This window comes from Mesocricetus auratus, unplaced genomic scaffold, assembly GCF_017639785.1.
Source record: "Mesocricetus auratus isolate SY011 unplaced genomic scaffold, BCM_Maur_2.0 Super-Scaffold_100031, whole genome shotgun sequence".
Taxonomy (NCBI): Eukaryota; Metazoa; Chordata; class Mammalia; order Rodentia; family Cricetidae; genus Mesocricetus; species Mesocricetus auratus.
Genome location: NW_024429212.1, coordinates 1451784 through 1467306, shown reverse-complemented (window position 1 = coordinate 1467306; position 15523 = coordinate 1451784). Strand labels below are relative to the sequence as shown.

At 46.0% G+C, this 15523-nt stretch overlaps 1 pseudogene; it reads right to left on the bottom strand.

The window, feature by feature from the left end:
• Nucleotides 1-9929: 9929 nt before the first annotated feature.
• On the bottom strand, nt 9930-15088 carry LOC121135092 (annotated as a pseudogene).
• Between the last annotated feature and the right edge of the window lie 435 nt (nt 15089-15523).

Genomic DNA, 15523 nt, shown 5'->3' with positions numbered 1-15523 from the left:
TTTTCTGTTATCACCCTTCTTCTACAGTCTCTCATAACCACTCTAGAATAGTCAGAAAATTGAATGGTCATAAAAATGCATTTGGGTCTGTGTCGGAGCTGTGATGTTCATTTCCTGTTGCTTCTGTCCTGGGCAAACATGAGTGCTTTTTGAGAAGCTGGCCTGAGATGATCCCATCTCCAGGGGCTGCAACATGGGTAATCAGGCTAAAGTGAAAGGAAGATGCTAAATGCTGGCTTTGGATCCGCCATAAGTGAAGCGGCTTTGATGTGGGTGCCAGTGGTGAGTCTGGATCAATCTGAGAAGCCCAGGATAAGTGGGGCCTGTGCCCCCTGTTCTGTCTCCTGTGGTGCCCAAGGGGAGATGTCCTCTTCACAGAAGCTGCACAGCAAGTGGGAGATGGCCAGGCTGTAATCCAGGATGCAGATGCTGCAGATAGGCAAACAGTGCAAGAGCTTGCCTAGGTGGAGGCTGTGATCAAATTAAGCCTCCCAAGGAACAGATTTTCATTCTCAACGGTGATCATAGCTCTTCTACTTTTCTCGATATTTCTTTTTTTTTCCTACTGCTCTCCACTGTAGAAACACCACAAAGAATCAAAGAATCTTCCTCCCAGATTCTCCACTTCGATAAAAAGGATGACCTGGTTATGTTATGTGGCTGTGACCAAAATACCTGGCAGAACAGTGGAGAGAAAAATGTTTATTTTGTCTCACAATCCACACTGGGTTGAATATGTGGTGGGGGATAGTGTTCACTCTATAATGGACAGGAAGCAGAGAAATGAGAAGGTGCCAGGGACAAGGTGTACCATAGGCTACCCTCACCCTAACTTACAAACTCTCTCTAGCTGGGCTCCACCTTTTAAAGTTTCTAAAACATTGCCACCAGCTGGGTATGAAGAGTTCCTGGGGAGACATTTCCTGTTTAAAGCACAAAAGGCCATGACAGAATCAGGGTGCCCTCATAATCCTGAGTTTCCTGTGACCACCATGGAAGGGGAAACCATATCCCCAGGGGCATGGAGAAGGGCATGTTTCCTCCAGCTTCTTCCCGTTTGTATCCATAAGGCCCTCAGAGTCACAGTCACGTGGGGCTTCTGCTGGGAACATTGACTCCCTTTCTCTATTGCTCAGAGAAAGCACAGCTGTGGTCTCCATCTTCCAAGAGCATCTGACATGCCTGGACCTGGCTGGCGGTTCGTTTTATGTGAGTCAAGTTGGCCGGACCACAGCAACCAAATAATTAAACAAAGATTATCATCAGTGCTTCTGTAAGACTGTTTTTTGGACAGTTAAACTGATGGGCTTTGAATAAAGCAGACGACCTTCAATAACACAGGTTGTCTGCATCCAGTCAGAAAGCTGAACGCAGAAAAACAACCAGGCTTTCTCAGGCAAGAAGGAACGCTCCACCAGACAGTCTGTGAGTGAAGTGTCAGATCTCAGTCACCAGCCCACCTCCCAGACGTGGACTTATCAGCTTCTATAATCATGTGTCTGAACCACCCAGTCTCTATCTGTCTCTCTATCTATCCATTTTCTCCCTTCTGTCACTCGACATACATACATGCATGTATGCATACATACACACATATAGTGTGTGTGTGTGTGTGTGTGTGTGTGTGTGTGTGTGTGTGTAAAACACTGACTGGTACTACCTATCATGTAAGATTTCTGGATTTCCTTGCCTGGGTTTGTGGCAACCACTGCAAACCCTAAGCTTAGACTGCCTCCATTAACACCTCTGCGTAGACTCTGAATGGCTTCTGGGTATCTCGCCCCTAGTCAGTCCTTCACAAACTATGGTTTCAGCAGCTGCCTTTGAGTCCCATGTGTAAATTCAGCTATGCCATGCTTTGCTATAGGACATTGCCTTGCACACTAAGAGACAAAAGAGAGAACAATATTCCTGGGAGCCAAGTTGCATGCTGTTGTACACAACTTGCATTCTCAGCCTGTCTCCCATCAAATACCCTTTTCTTTCTGTTTCTTACTTCACCCAAGAAGATTACAGAACAGAAGCATCTGTAAGTAGATGGCTTACTCTGTAGGTCTGGTTGCCCTTTGGTATCCTTCTTAGTAAAAAAAAATGCAGGAAATCATGCATGATAGAAAGGGCACTCTACTATCCCTACCTGAGATGCGGGGGTCAGAAGAAAAGGACTTCCACAGCAATGAGACTGGGTGCCTTCTCATGGGATTTTGAGGCTTCCAGGATTTCCTAGCACTGAGATTTGGTTACATTCATAACAGAGAGGTTTTGCTGGCTGGCTGGCAGGTTGATTGGCTGAGTGGTTGTTATCTTTGCACTTTCACAGATATAATAACTGAATAAAATTTTGAAGGGTGAGCAAAGCATCAATGTCATGCGGTATCTTAGAACTGAAAGCTACTACTGGGCTAGCATAGTGGTGGGGTACAGACATGAAGGACTAGAGCCCCCCAAAGCAGGTAGTGATCTGAATGAGAATTGTCCCTAATAGGCTCAGGTATTTGTAGACTCCATTCCTAATTGGTAGTGCTGCTTGGGGTGGGGTTTTGGAGGTTCCACTTGCTGCAGGAAGCGTGTCACTGAGGTCAAGTCTTGAGATTAGATAACCTCTCTGTACTTGCACTTTGTGGTGATGTATTACTTTTGATTTATTAAGGCTTGCCTGAGGATTCAGAAAGCAAAGTCAGCCTCAAGTTATAGAGATCAGCAAGTGGTGATACACACCTTTAATCTCAGCAGCCAGACTCTAAGAGGTGGTGATACGCACTTTTAAGAGGTAGATGGATCTCTGTGAGTCCAACGCCACGGAGATGTACACAAGAGTGATCCAGTCCTAAGGACAAACATCTCACACAAAGATGATCTGAGCACCTGGGATCACACGCCTTTAATCCCACCATTAGGGAGGCATATAAGATGGGAGCAAGGTCTTAGTATCAAGATTCATTCTCCAGCCACACTGAGGAAAGGAAGACACTGAAGTCTCAAGACTCTCCAGCCACGCTGAGGAGAGGCAGCAGTCTGAAGTTTGGGAGCACTTATGGATCAGCCACTTCAGTCTGAGGTAGAGTGAGAGCTAGTGGCTACTGCCTTGCTTTTCTGATCTTCAGCTTGAAGTTTGAACTGCAATATCTCACTCTCTGTGCTCCATGCTTCTGGTTGAGATGTGATCTCTCAGCTTAGGGCTCCGGCCATCTTCATTTGTCTGTTGCCTGTCATGCCTCCCCACCAAGACTTATCCCTCTGGAACTACAATCCCAAATAAATTTGTGTTTCTTAGTCATGGAGTTTTATTACAGCAACAGAAAAGTAACTAATTCAGGCGTTATTCTGACAAAGTTTAAAACACACAGGGGAAGTGCAGAATTTAAATGAAACACCTCATTTTGAAACTATTTTGGGGGATCATTCATTTAAAGATATATATTGAGTATCGGCTGTTGTATAACCAAAAATAAATGTACTTTTTCTATATCTTAATGCATATCATACATAAACTAAGCCTTACATAATTAGACAGTTCTCATCATCTTGATCAAACACTGGGTTACCTAGGTAAGGAAGGGGAGGGGAAACAATTTGTTCAAAGAATGCTTAACTAACATTCTCCCCTAACAAGGACCTTCTCTTTCAGGGAATGGAATGCATACAGTACACGAATTATGACATCTTATTCAAGACTCACTTCACAAACTGTCTCAACAGAAGATTTCATCAGATTGTCCCCGCGTAAGCAAATCTATATTCTATGGCTGAATTAAACCCTCCAAAATCCCAGTGTCCAGTACAGACCTGAATTTGCCAAAGTGTGCAGCATATGAGGGTTCTTCCTCCAGCCCTGAGGTCAATAGATTGGGGGGAAGGCCATATGAGTCTGGTAATAAACTACAGACTCAATGAGACGCTCAGGTGCAAGGTAACAGAGTAATAAAAATTCATTGCCTGACATAACATTTTTCCCTGAGGCTCCTATGGACTCTAAAGGGCAGGCGTGGGGGTAATTAAATATCAAGGAGGAGTGTAAGGGACTCTGGAGGTCTCCTCCTCAGCCTCTCCCTCCAGCTTACGACTGTTTGGATAAGATTGCGTCTCAGAAACAAGCATCTCTTGCACATGTGGTTCTTTTCCCTACAGCGAGCAAAGACTACCAAACAAATGCAGACACAGGAGGGTGAGAGGCCTCATCAGGATTCAGAACACGGCATGCTGGGGGAGCCATCATGAGACTGCCATGTAGCTTTCAGCATAGTGACTGGGCTCCATGCATGGCTCACAAGGATTCCGCTGCTGGGCTCCCTCATCTTGCTGCTGTGCCCAGCATATCCTCCATGTCTTACCCAGTGCTCACTTCTCCTTGTCTTCTTAGTCACTGTTCCCTTCCCTTGTGTCCCCCACTGTGGTTCCAGGTTCTACATCCTGGCTCAGCTCCAACCTGGTTTGTGTCTTGTGACAAGCCAGCCCTACACTCAGAAGTCCCCTTTCCAAGCTCCGCAGAGTCTAAGTTGCCTGAGTGGACTAACAATATGGCAAGTTCAGGCAGTACATGCTACATCTACAGAACTGAGAGCAATGACCGGAAGCTCAGCTCTCAAGGAGGCCTGGGGCTCCAGCCATGTGCGCAGGCACTGAACACTGTATCCTAACTCTAGATCACATAGTCTGTAAATGACAGTACTCCACAGTGACAGACCACATGATCCATGGAGTTGGAAAAGGAAGTAGCACTGGAGTTGGTAAACACTCTATGGAAGCAGGCAAGTGACTACTTCAGTGTGGGCTGCCAGTCTGGAGACCCCTCCCAATGGTGCAAAGGAAGCTCAGAGGTTGGTCACTAAGGGACACCCTCCTGCTCAGAGATGCCTTTTGTTCCACTTGAACCTCTGACTCACACAATTCTTTGGAGTCTCCTTCTGGTTCAAGGCTAATGTCATCCAAAATCCCCTTGAAATAGGGACATAAATTAAATGCTACACCCCATAACACTGTGGATCTATAATTAGAAGATAATAAAGATTAAAAAACAGGAGGCTCTTTGCTCTTAAGGTAAGTCCTAATAGCTTAATGTCCATCATGCATAAAACCCAGTCCTAAATGATGCAACAAGACAGCTCTCATTATCATCTTAATCAAACACACACACATGACTTAAAATAATACAAATAAATCTTTTTAAAAGAATGAAGTTAAATGGCCACATATTTGCATTCCAGTGAAGTGTTTCCATTCAGAAGATCAATGTTTAAAATATCTATGAAGCACCAAGAAAAAGGCAGGCAGCCCCATCTTTTCACGGGGACATGGTAGCTAAACAAGCATGTCCCAAAACTATTCTATAAATAGCAAAGAGCATAATGTCATCCTCTGCCCCCTCACCAGGGGTTATGTTGAGTCTGGGGGTGTGAAAGGTCATAGGATAAATTAACGTACAGCTGGTTTAGGGCATGTGCTTGGTGTCTACACGAACATCAGCAATCAGCACCATCATCTTTCTCCCCTGTGGCAGGAATCCACCACCCCTGGACAAATGCAGCAGGAGGACAAGAATATCAGTGTCAGACATTTCATTAAGAAAAACCCCTCGGCAGCACTGGTGATCTTCATCAAAAGCCAGAAAGAAGCCAATGCACATGAGCAGGATAGGGGAATGATCTGCAGGGTGTTTCCATGGGAATGAGTGGTCTACAAGTGCAGGCAGCATGTGTGTGAATCACACAAGCCCATTTGAGTAAAAGGAGCCAACAGCAAACTGCTCCTATGCTTTACTTAGAAAAGGCTCAAAAGAGGATGCTACAGGCCTAGAGAGAGCACACCCTGGAGGTGAGGGGCCTGGTGGAGCCTCTAACAATCCAAAAAGATGGGTTGTTTTTTCCTGATTTAGTCCAAGGTTTCATAAAATACAACAAAGTCTACACATTACAGTGTACATTTCTGTAAGTATACGTTCTACATCTGTTTTTAATAAAATTATCGATGCACATATTATTGAAGAATGTGGGGTTAGATAGATGTTCTAAATTACAAAAATAAAAAGGAATCATCCTCAATTCAACATAGAGTCTCACGATGTTTTCCTAAACCCACACAACCCACTACAAAGTGGTTACAAAGAAAAGCCAATTAAAAATAGTTGCATATAAACCAGAGGCAAGTTTGCAGTTAGACCTCATTGATTCTATCAAGACATGTTGACAAGTGAGTTGAAGCCCTTCGATTTCACTATGTCATGTTTACCTTAATAAGGAAGTACAACAGAATTAATAATTCAAGAACAAATTTTCCCAAGAACAAGAAAGTATGCACTGGCTTTAATTTTTAAATGCGAGTCTCCCAACCATTTCACCTGCCTGGTGCTGAGAACTTCTACTTACTCCGGTGACAAATGAAGTGGAACTTGTAAAATTTCCAGAAAAACTCTTAGAAATGTAAATGAATGTTGGAATTCAGAAAGCCATTGTATTTTTTTACCCTAATACAATGTCATTTACTCTATTCTACTGAAAATTATACACAACATGAAATGCACCACCTTTGCCATGTTTGAGAGTGCAATACAATGGTAATTAGAACAATTTGGTTGCATTACTGTAGTCATCATCTGTCTCAGAACTTTTTTCATCTAACCAAAGTCAGATTCTGTGCCCAATAAACACTGACTCCTGTTGAGGGATATAGGGTCACACTGTGAACCCTGAGTTTGCATTTGTGTTAATTAAACAAAAATCAACCTTGGGTCAGGGGGCCAAGTTGGCAACTAGTTGGCAGAAAGTAATCATAGAGAGTCAGGGGGCATCTGGAAGACTATGGAAAAACACACAGGAAGTAGTAGGAAGGGACTTTGTGTGGTGTGGGTTTTATTTGTTTGTTTATTTGTTGTTTGTTTTAGCAGAATAGAAGGACACTCTCTTTTGCAGACATGGACAAAGAGAAATGGTCAGCTACTTGCTACTCAACCTCCCTAAGCTAGCAGGTTTTCACCCCAGCCTCTGACTCTCAAGTCTCATTGATAAATAGAATGAAAGCAATTTGATTAAAAGCTATATTTGGCAGCAAGGACAGAGCCAGTGCCTGCAGGAACAGAATTCTCACCAGGCTGTGGCCTGAGCAACCGGGCCACTGCCAGTATCTGTGGAACCACCAATTGCTGACTAAAAAAGCAATAGATTAAAAGGCAGCCTCTTTACCAACAGAAAAGCAATAGAATCCCCTGCCCCATCCCTGAGATCCTGACAAATCCAATCCTACTTTATCTCTATGAATCTGCATGTGCTGAATATCTCATATAATTAGAACACAACTTGCTTGTGTTTTGAGATTGACTTGTATCATTTTGCAAAGAGCCCTCAAGGTCCACCCAAATTGTAATACTTGTCAGAATTCACCTCGTTTTTAAGGGTGAATAATGTTTCATTTTATGAATGAACAGACCTTGTTTTGTTTTTAAAAAGTAAACAAAACAAAGAAAATGTCATTCTTTAAATTTGATGTTCTTTGTGACTAAATAAAAAAAGAGATCTGGAAGCATAGCTCAGTACTAGAACTGAAAGACCCCCAGAGTGGGAAGACCCTCACTCAAGTCTCGGGATAAGCCGATGCCCCAATAATTCAAGAGAGACCATTCTTGCTGCAAGCACACGAGGTTTATTCGGGAAAACAGTGCGCTGGGGCCGAGTTCATGACCCTCGCAGGGACAGAGGAGTTCGACCCCTAGTAGCTGCAATTGGGGGTTTTTTAAAGGGAAAACCCAAATCGGGGAGTTAGGCAAGCATCATAAAGGATGAGAAGTTAAATAATAGCTTATGTCTTAACAGGAAGGTTATCTCAAGCAAGCATTCTTTGGGCATTGTACAGTTAAACACTGAGCAGGAATGTAGTGAGCTAGTTCCTGGATAAGGGAGGGTTATCTTTTAGGTTTATCTTGAGGTCTCCGGTTTCTCAGGAGAGGGCAGAAGGGCAAGTCACTCTGTGATGGGCTAGTCACTAGGGGTCCAAAAATGTTGAGTTGGGATCTCTCATTCCCCACTTCTTTTAGTAAGCAGTTCTAATCATAGAACTGCAGAACTAAATTTCTGACTCTATATAGTCTGCATTGTCCCTTTCTAATCTCTGATACTGTTGGTGTAGCATAAGAATCTGTACAGCACTAACTCTTTGTCTAATAAAAGCAATTAATCTATTAATTATGCAAGGTCCTATAGTCATCAGAAAAAGCAAGATCAGTAAGGGACCCATCAGGGCGGGCAGAAAGCAAAGTCGTCATCTATGGCGATCTGCTGAACCAGCCCTTGTACCAGTTTTGTGTGGCCTCCCGGTCTCATTTGCATTTTTCTAATCTTTCTCTGAGCCTGTTCATGGAATCTCTGATAGCTCCAGAGTGATCAATGTAAAAACAACATTCTTCTTTAAAGGCAGCACATAGTCCCCCTTCCTTAAGGAACAGCAGGTCTAAGCCTCTTCTATTCTGTAGAACTACCTCAGACAGGGAGGTGAGAGATTCTTCTAACTTAGTGACAGAGCATTCTAGTGCTTTGATATCCTGTGTCATAGCGGCCTGCAGAGTATTCAGGCCATGTTGGAGGTCTTGGGGTCCCTTACCGAGTGCTGTAGTCCCAGTACCAATTCCTGCTGCTATGCTCAAACCCAACATTACAGCTAAGGTGAGGGATACCGGTTCCCTCTTGTCCCTTCTTTGGTTATAATCATAGGCACCTGTGACTGTCTCCTTGGGGTGGTAGTAGACACAAGGAACCAGCTAAACCATAACACAAAAGTCTCTTGATTGGTTAAACACAACAGTAGAGACACAGGGGGTAAGCCCAGTACTACACGCCCACCAGCTATTGTTACTTGGTAACAGACAATGGTTGGTCTCTGTTATCATAACAGCTGAGCTGTTGCAGAGGTGCTGGTGGGAGCGAGGTACTGTCCCTAGGCATAATCCTGAGCCTGAGACTTCAGTAAGGGTGAGCTTACTTCGGGAGCCCCAGGAACATTGGTTTGGATCTGTCACAGAGGTGACAGTACCAGAGATGGCAGTTCCCTCGTAATAAGGAGGACCAGCAGCAAGACAAAGCCAGCAAGACGAGGTAGCATCGGGATTGGTAGTATTTAAAGCTAGAAAAGCCCCTTGAATCAAGTTAAAGAGTCTATCACCAGTGGTAGGGGGCAGAGTGAAGGTTTCTGCAGTGGGAATTATCGTCCCATGGAGTTGGGGCTCAGAAACAGGGGAATCAGGACTTATGGGGGGAGGAGGCAGTGGTAACACCCGTTGGGGAGGTCCTTGCTCTGGGAGTACCTTATCAGGTCCTATGGGAACCACTGGAGGGCTCTCAATCTTGAGCCTAATCTGGAACGAAAATCCGTTATCCCATCCTGACATATAGAACCTCAGACCCCAGGTTCTCCCCTTGGGCCAGGCAGTAAACTGCTTCCCTGGATTTGTGAAGGTGATATTGAGGGAGTCTAGGCCCTTATTCTTTCTAGCAACAGTAATCAAGTCCCATAGGGATGTGGGATGCCAGTGGGCATCTCCGGTAGTTTCACATCCCCATAGTTTGCAATAGAAATGTGCCAGTCCTCCACATCTATGTGTCTCCAACCTAGATCTGCCGTCTCTAGGGCAAACATAAAAGGAGGTCTGCTGAAGTCTTCTCTGCATAGATCTATCTTTACATCCCGGGGAATCAGCAAGGTGCTGGCCCTGTGAAACTGTTCCTTGATGAAGGGACCATTTTTGTAAATGCACCTCTTCTGAGGGTATTTCTTCATGAGTCATCCCAGGAATGTCCCATAAGTCTAACCCTGCCATCAGGGCACAGATTTCAGGAAACAAAGAGAGCCACCAAGTACCAGGGGAAGCGACTTTAGAGGTGGACCAGACTACATCCCCAGTTTGTGATAGTACCTGCCAGGTTAATGCTTGAGGAGCATGGGGATTTCTATTCTTTTGTGGTGAGCAGGCGACATAAACGCAGCTTAAGAGGATCACCAATCTGTTCCAGCTTCCAGGAGTCATCTTGGGTTGCAGGAGGGGCCTCTTTGACATGGGATGTGTGGATCCAAACTGGGATGCCATCAACCTTGATGGTGGTCGGACTTGTCAGGAGCACCAGGTAGGGTCCTTTCCATCTGGGTTCGAGGTTGCCAGATCGATGACGCCGGACCAGGATGGAGTCTCCCACTTGGAACTTATGTGGTACAGCTGTGGTTCCCGGATTGTATGCTCCTTTTAGCTGTTCCCAGGCATCCTTTCTGACCAGTTCAAGAGCCTTTAAATGAGCTAACAGGAGTTGGGAGAAAGAGGCATCAAGATCAAGTACCCCTCCTGCTTCTGGCAAGGGGGGCGGTCCCCCATGGAGGAGCTCGAATGGTGTGAGCTTAAATTTCCCTGGTGTGTTCCATACTTGGAACAAGGCGAAGGGTAGGAAGGCTGTCCAGTCCTTTCCACTGGTCTCTAAGGTTAATTTAGTCAAGGTCTCTTTTAATGCTCTATTTATTCTTTCTACCTGTCCTGAGTTCTGGGGTCTATAAGCACAATGTAATTTCCAATTAATCTCCAGTTGGGTGGCCAGTCCCTGACTTACCTGGGCAGCGAAGGCAGGGATGCCGAATCATGGGAAAATCTCCTCCAGTATCTTCTTTGCTACCTCATTGGCTGTTTCCCTCTTTGTAGGGAAAGCCTCTACCCATCCTGAGAAGGTATCTATGAAAACTAATAGATATTTGTTACCATATTTTGCTGGCTTAACTCCCAGTATGCTCCCGGCCTGTCTCCCGGGAGGCGTTTGCCGGGGTCACCTAGGTGATGTCCAGCATTGGTTAAGGCACAGGCTTTGCAATTCTGAACTAGTTTTTGAGCAATGTCCAAGAGACCCATGACATGATAATCGGAGTGACCTATGATGTCCTTTAGCTTCTTTGTCCCTAGATGAGTTAGTTGATGTAAACTGGTGACATAATGTCGTTCCTCCTCTTGGGGTAGTATGGATTTGCCACCTTCCGCCTCAGCTACTCCATGGGGGGAGTAGCCATGCATAATTTTTAGTTTTTCCATCTGCTTATGATCTTCAGGGGAATACCTGAAACTAGTTTCTCTAATGTCATAATAGTCTTTAGGTTCCTTAGTTTTTTGTTCAGCTGTGAGGATCATAGCTCCTTGAGCTGCCTGCTTGGCAGCCGTGTCAGCCATTTGATTTCCCTTGGCTATGACGTCTTGGCCCTTTTGATGGCCAGATCAATGTATAATGGCCAGTTTCTTTGGCAAATGTATGGCCTCTAACAGGCTCAAGCTTAAGATTTCTTCTTTATTTTTAATGTCCTTTCCAGCTGACATGAGTAACCCCCTCTGTTTATAAATTGCCCCATGTATGTGAGCGGTGGTGAAAGCATACCTGCTGTCCTGTAGATGTTGATAGCCTTTCCTTCTGCCAGCCGCAAGGCTTGTGTAAGTGCTATCAGCTCAGCTTTTTGGGCCGACGTTCCCTCGGGTAAGCTGCTGGCCCAGATGGTCCACTTCCCGTCTACTACGGCCGCCCCAGCTCTCCGCTTACCTTCAACCATGAAGCTGCTACCGTCTGTGTACCAATTAGGGTACCCTGGCCATGACTGATCAGTGAGGTCTCTCCTGGTTCTGGTTTCTTCTGCCAGGATGTCCATACACTGGTGTACCGGTAATGAGTAGTCTGTCTATGGCAGCAAGGAGCGGGGTTTGGGATAGCCGGGGGTGCAAACAGCATTCTCTCAGTTAACTAGAGGCTCTGATAGTGAGCCATGCGGGCATTGGTCATCCAATGGTCAGGCGGTGTCTGATGATGCTTCCCAGGGCATGTGGGGCTACCACTACAGTCTGTTGACCTAAAGTTAGTTTGTCAGCATCTTTGAGAAGCAGTGCCACTGCAGCGATGGCTTTTAGGCAAGATGGCCATCCACTAGCTACAGGATCTAATTTCTTTGACAGGTAGGCCACAGGTCGCTTCCATGGTCCCAAAGCCTGAGTTAGGACCCCTCGTGCTATTCCTGCCCTTTCATCTACATAGAGAGTGAATGGCTTTGTCAGGTCTGGCAGTGCTAGGGCTGGTGCACTGAGTAAAGCCCTCTTGATCTCTTCAAAGGCTTTCTGATGGTCGAGGGTCCATGAGAAAGTCCCAGTCTCCTTAGTGAGGGGGTAGAGTGGGGCTGCCAGGGTGGCAAAACCTGGAATCCAGAGTCTACCAAAACCCTGCAGTACCTAGAAATTCTCTCATTTGCTTTGGGGTTGCAGGAGTAGGGATTTGCGTCACGGTCTTTTTCCTAGCTTCGGTCAGCCATCGCTTCCCCTCCTTAAGAGTGTAGCCCAGGTAGGTTGCTTTTGTCTGACAAATCTGGGCTTTCTTTACTGAAACCCTGTACCCCAACTCACCCAGCTCAGTCAGTAATTTCTCAGTCCCCAGTCTGCACTCTTGCTCGGTGACAGCAGCTAGGAACAAATCATCAACATATTGAAGTAGGGTAACTTGAGGATTTTCTGACCTGAACGGAGCCAAATCTCGATGGAGGGCTTCGTCGAAGAGAGTAGGGGAGTTTTTAAATCCCTGAGGCAGACGTGGCCAAGTCAGCTGTCCAGCCTGTCCCTGATCTGGGTCTCTCCATTCAAAAGCAAAGATCGCCTGGCTTGTAGGATGTAGTCTCAGGCAAAAGAACATGTCTTTCAAGTCCAGAACCGTGTACCATCGTCTGTCAGGAGGGAGACAGGTTGTAAGGGTTAGGGACAGTAGGGTGGACATATTGCACCCTTTTGTTAACTTCTCTTAGATCTTGTACTGGCCGGTAATCATTGGTGCCTGGCTTCCTAACTGGCAGCAACGAATGTTCCAGGGAGACTGGCAAGGAACCAGAATACCTAGTTGCAGGAGTCTTTGGATGTGTGGTCTGATGCCTTCTCAGGCTTCCTTGCTCATGGGGTATTGTCGTACCCTAATGGGGGTTGCATCAGACTTTAGGCTTATGACGATGGGGGCACCCATTTGGCCTCTCCCATGCCCCCCATCTCTGCCCATGCTCTGGGGAACCGCTCTAGCCATGTTCCCCTCAGTGTCTTGTCTGTTGGGGCCAGGGGCTCATGTAACATATATTCTTCCTCCAGTTTTAAGGCCAAGATCATAGAAGTGGGAGTCTGCCAATTGACTATGGTTCCTTCTGAGGAAAAGCTCATTTGGGCTTTTAGCTTAGACAGCAAATCTCTCCCCAATAGAGGTGTGGGGCACTCAGGGATGACGAGAAAGGAGTGAGTTACTTGACCTTTTCCCAGATCAACCTTCCTGTCGGTGGTCCAAGAATATGGTTTCTGGCCAGTGGCCCCAAATACTATGGTTTTTTTATCTTTTAATTTTCCCAATGGTTTCTTTAAAACTGAAAATTCTGCTCTGGTGTCAACAAGGAAGTCCGTAGTGATCCCCTCCACAGTTAGGGTTACCCTAGGCTCGGGGAGGGGGCTCGAGCCCCGTCTCCCCTAATCATCTTCCTCTAAGGTGAGGACCTTGGGTGTCTTGTGTTTCTTCTTGGGGCAGTCCCTTGCCCAATGTCCCTTTTCCTTACAATAAGCACATTGATCCTTATCTAAAGGCTGCCAAGGGGGTCCTTCAGGTTCCAAGGTCTCCTTGGCCCTTCATTGCCCAGGTACCCTGTCTGCCTAGTTCCTTCTTCCTTCCTATGAGCTTCCCTGATGCCTACTACTGCGGCCAAAATCCTAGTTAAGTTTCTTTCTTGCCTTCTTTCTCGTCTATCCGGTCTCTCCTCAGCTTCCTTCTTTTCTCTTTCTCTTCTTTCTTCCTCAGTCTCTCTCTTATGGTACACTTTCTCTGCTTCCTTAACTAGGTCTTGCAAAAATAATGTTTGCAGACCTTCCAGGTGCTGTAACCTTCTCCTAATATTAGAGGCAAACTGTCCAATCAAAGCCATAGCAACTGCTGCTTGCTGACTCTCAGAAGTAGGATAAAAGGGAGTATAACACCTGTAAGCCTCTAAGAGACATTCTAAAAACACAGATGGGGGTTTCTTCTCCACTTGTAGAACTTCCCTTACCTTGGCCAAATTAGTGGGATGCCTGCCAGATCCCTTGAGACCTGCCACCAGAGCCTGGCGATAGACCGTCAGCTGCTCCCTACCTTCAGCTGTGTTGTAGTTCCAGTTAGGATGATTTAAGGGAAAGCCTGCATCTAATTCACTCTGAAGTTGAGTTGGTTGACCATTGATTCCAGGCACATTCTTCCGCACCTCCAAAAGTATTCTCTCTCTTTCCTCGGTGGTGAAAAGAACCTGCAAAAGCTGTTGACCGTCATCCCAAGTAGGCTGGTGAGAGAACATGAGGGACTCCGTCAGACCTGTAAGGCTTGAGGGATTTTCTGAAAAAGGGCCATGGTTAGATTTTCAATTGTAGAGGTCGGCCAAAGAGAAGGGCCAATACTGGAGTAATTGCAGCTGGTTAGGGTTTGCCGGTAGGGGGCCGTATACACGCAGAGGCAACGCTGTAGTTGAATCTGGACCCTCAGGACTCTGGGCACATCTGCTCCAGGTCCCAGGGGACCGTCCCTCTGCTGCTCCTCCAACGGCACCCTATTGAGGATTCTGAGGGGGTATCGGGAGGGGATAAGGGGGTGGGATACTAGGCCATCCTGGAGGCTCCTCAATTTTGGGATATATCTTAGGAGGAGCCGAGACTTGAGTCTTATTTGGCGGTTTAGACTCCGCCATTTCTGCTTTCGTTTTTTTTCTCCGTGTTGCAGAGAGCCAGGACTTGGGAACCTGGCTTACTTTTCTGGGTCCAAGGTTTTAACCAGGACAGAGGATCTTGCACCAGATCTTCCCAGATACAAATATAAGGTCCTTGGTCAGGGTGAGGCCCTGGTACCTTCTGAAAAACCATATTCTTAATGGCAGAAATCACAATAAGGTCAAATGTACCCTCCGGAGGCCAGCCAATGTTGTATGTTGGCCATTCTGAAGAACAACAAGTTCTCCAACGTCCCTTCTTAACTTCTACAGACAGGTTGCGTGCCCTAGTTCTAATTTCTGTCCAGTGGTCAAGAGTTTGATCAAGAGGAGTACTGACAGTCTGTCCCATCATCCAAGTCACACAAAAGAAGACAAACAGAACACTCAAAAAGACAGAAAAAGCTGAAACCAGAACCCGCCTCTTGCAGGACTTCAACACCAGGAAACAAAATCAGACGGCCAAGGGAACGCAAAGTCTCTCCTCAGCACCCAGACGGGAAATCTCCGGGCATCTCCGACTTCCCTCAGACCTTCTGGGATGTCTCCCAGGGCAACAGTCGGTTATCTCCTTACATGTCTGTCAATAACTCTCCTCTCCATCCTGGATAGGGAGATCATTGCTCTCATGAGCGTGGACAACTGCAAACCAAAAGTATCAGATTTAGACAGCCAGCAGACAAAGACACAGACAAAGACAGAATCTTACCTCCAAGAGGGGTCCCCAAGAATTTGGGTGGTCGCAAATCCCGGACAAGCCCCCAATTGAAAGACCCCCCCAGAGTGG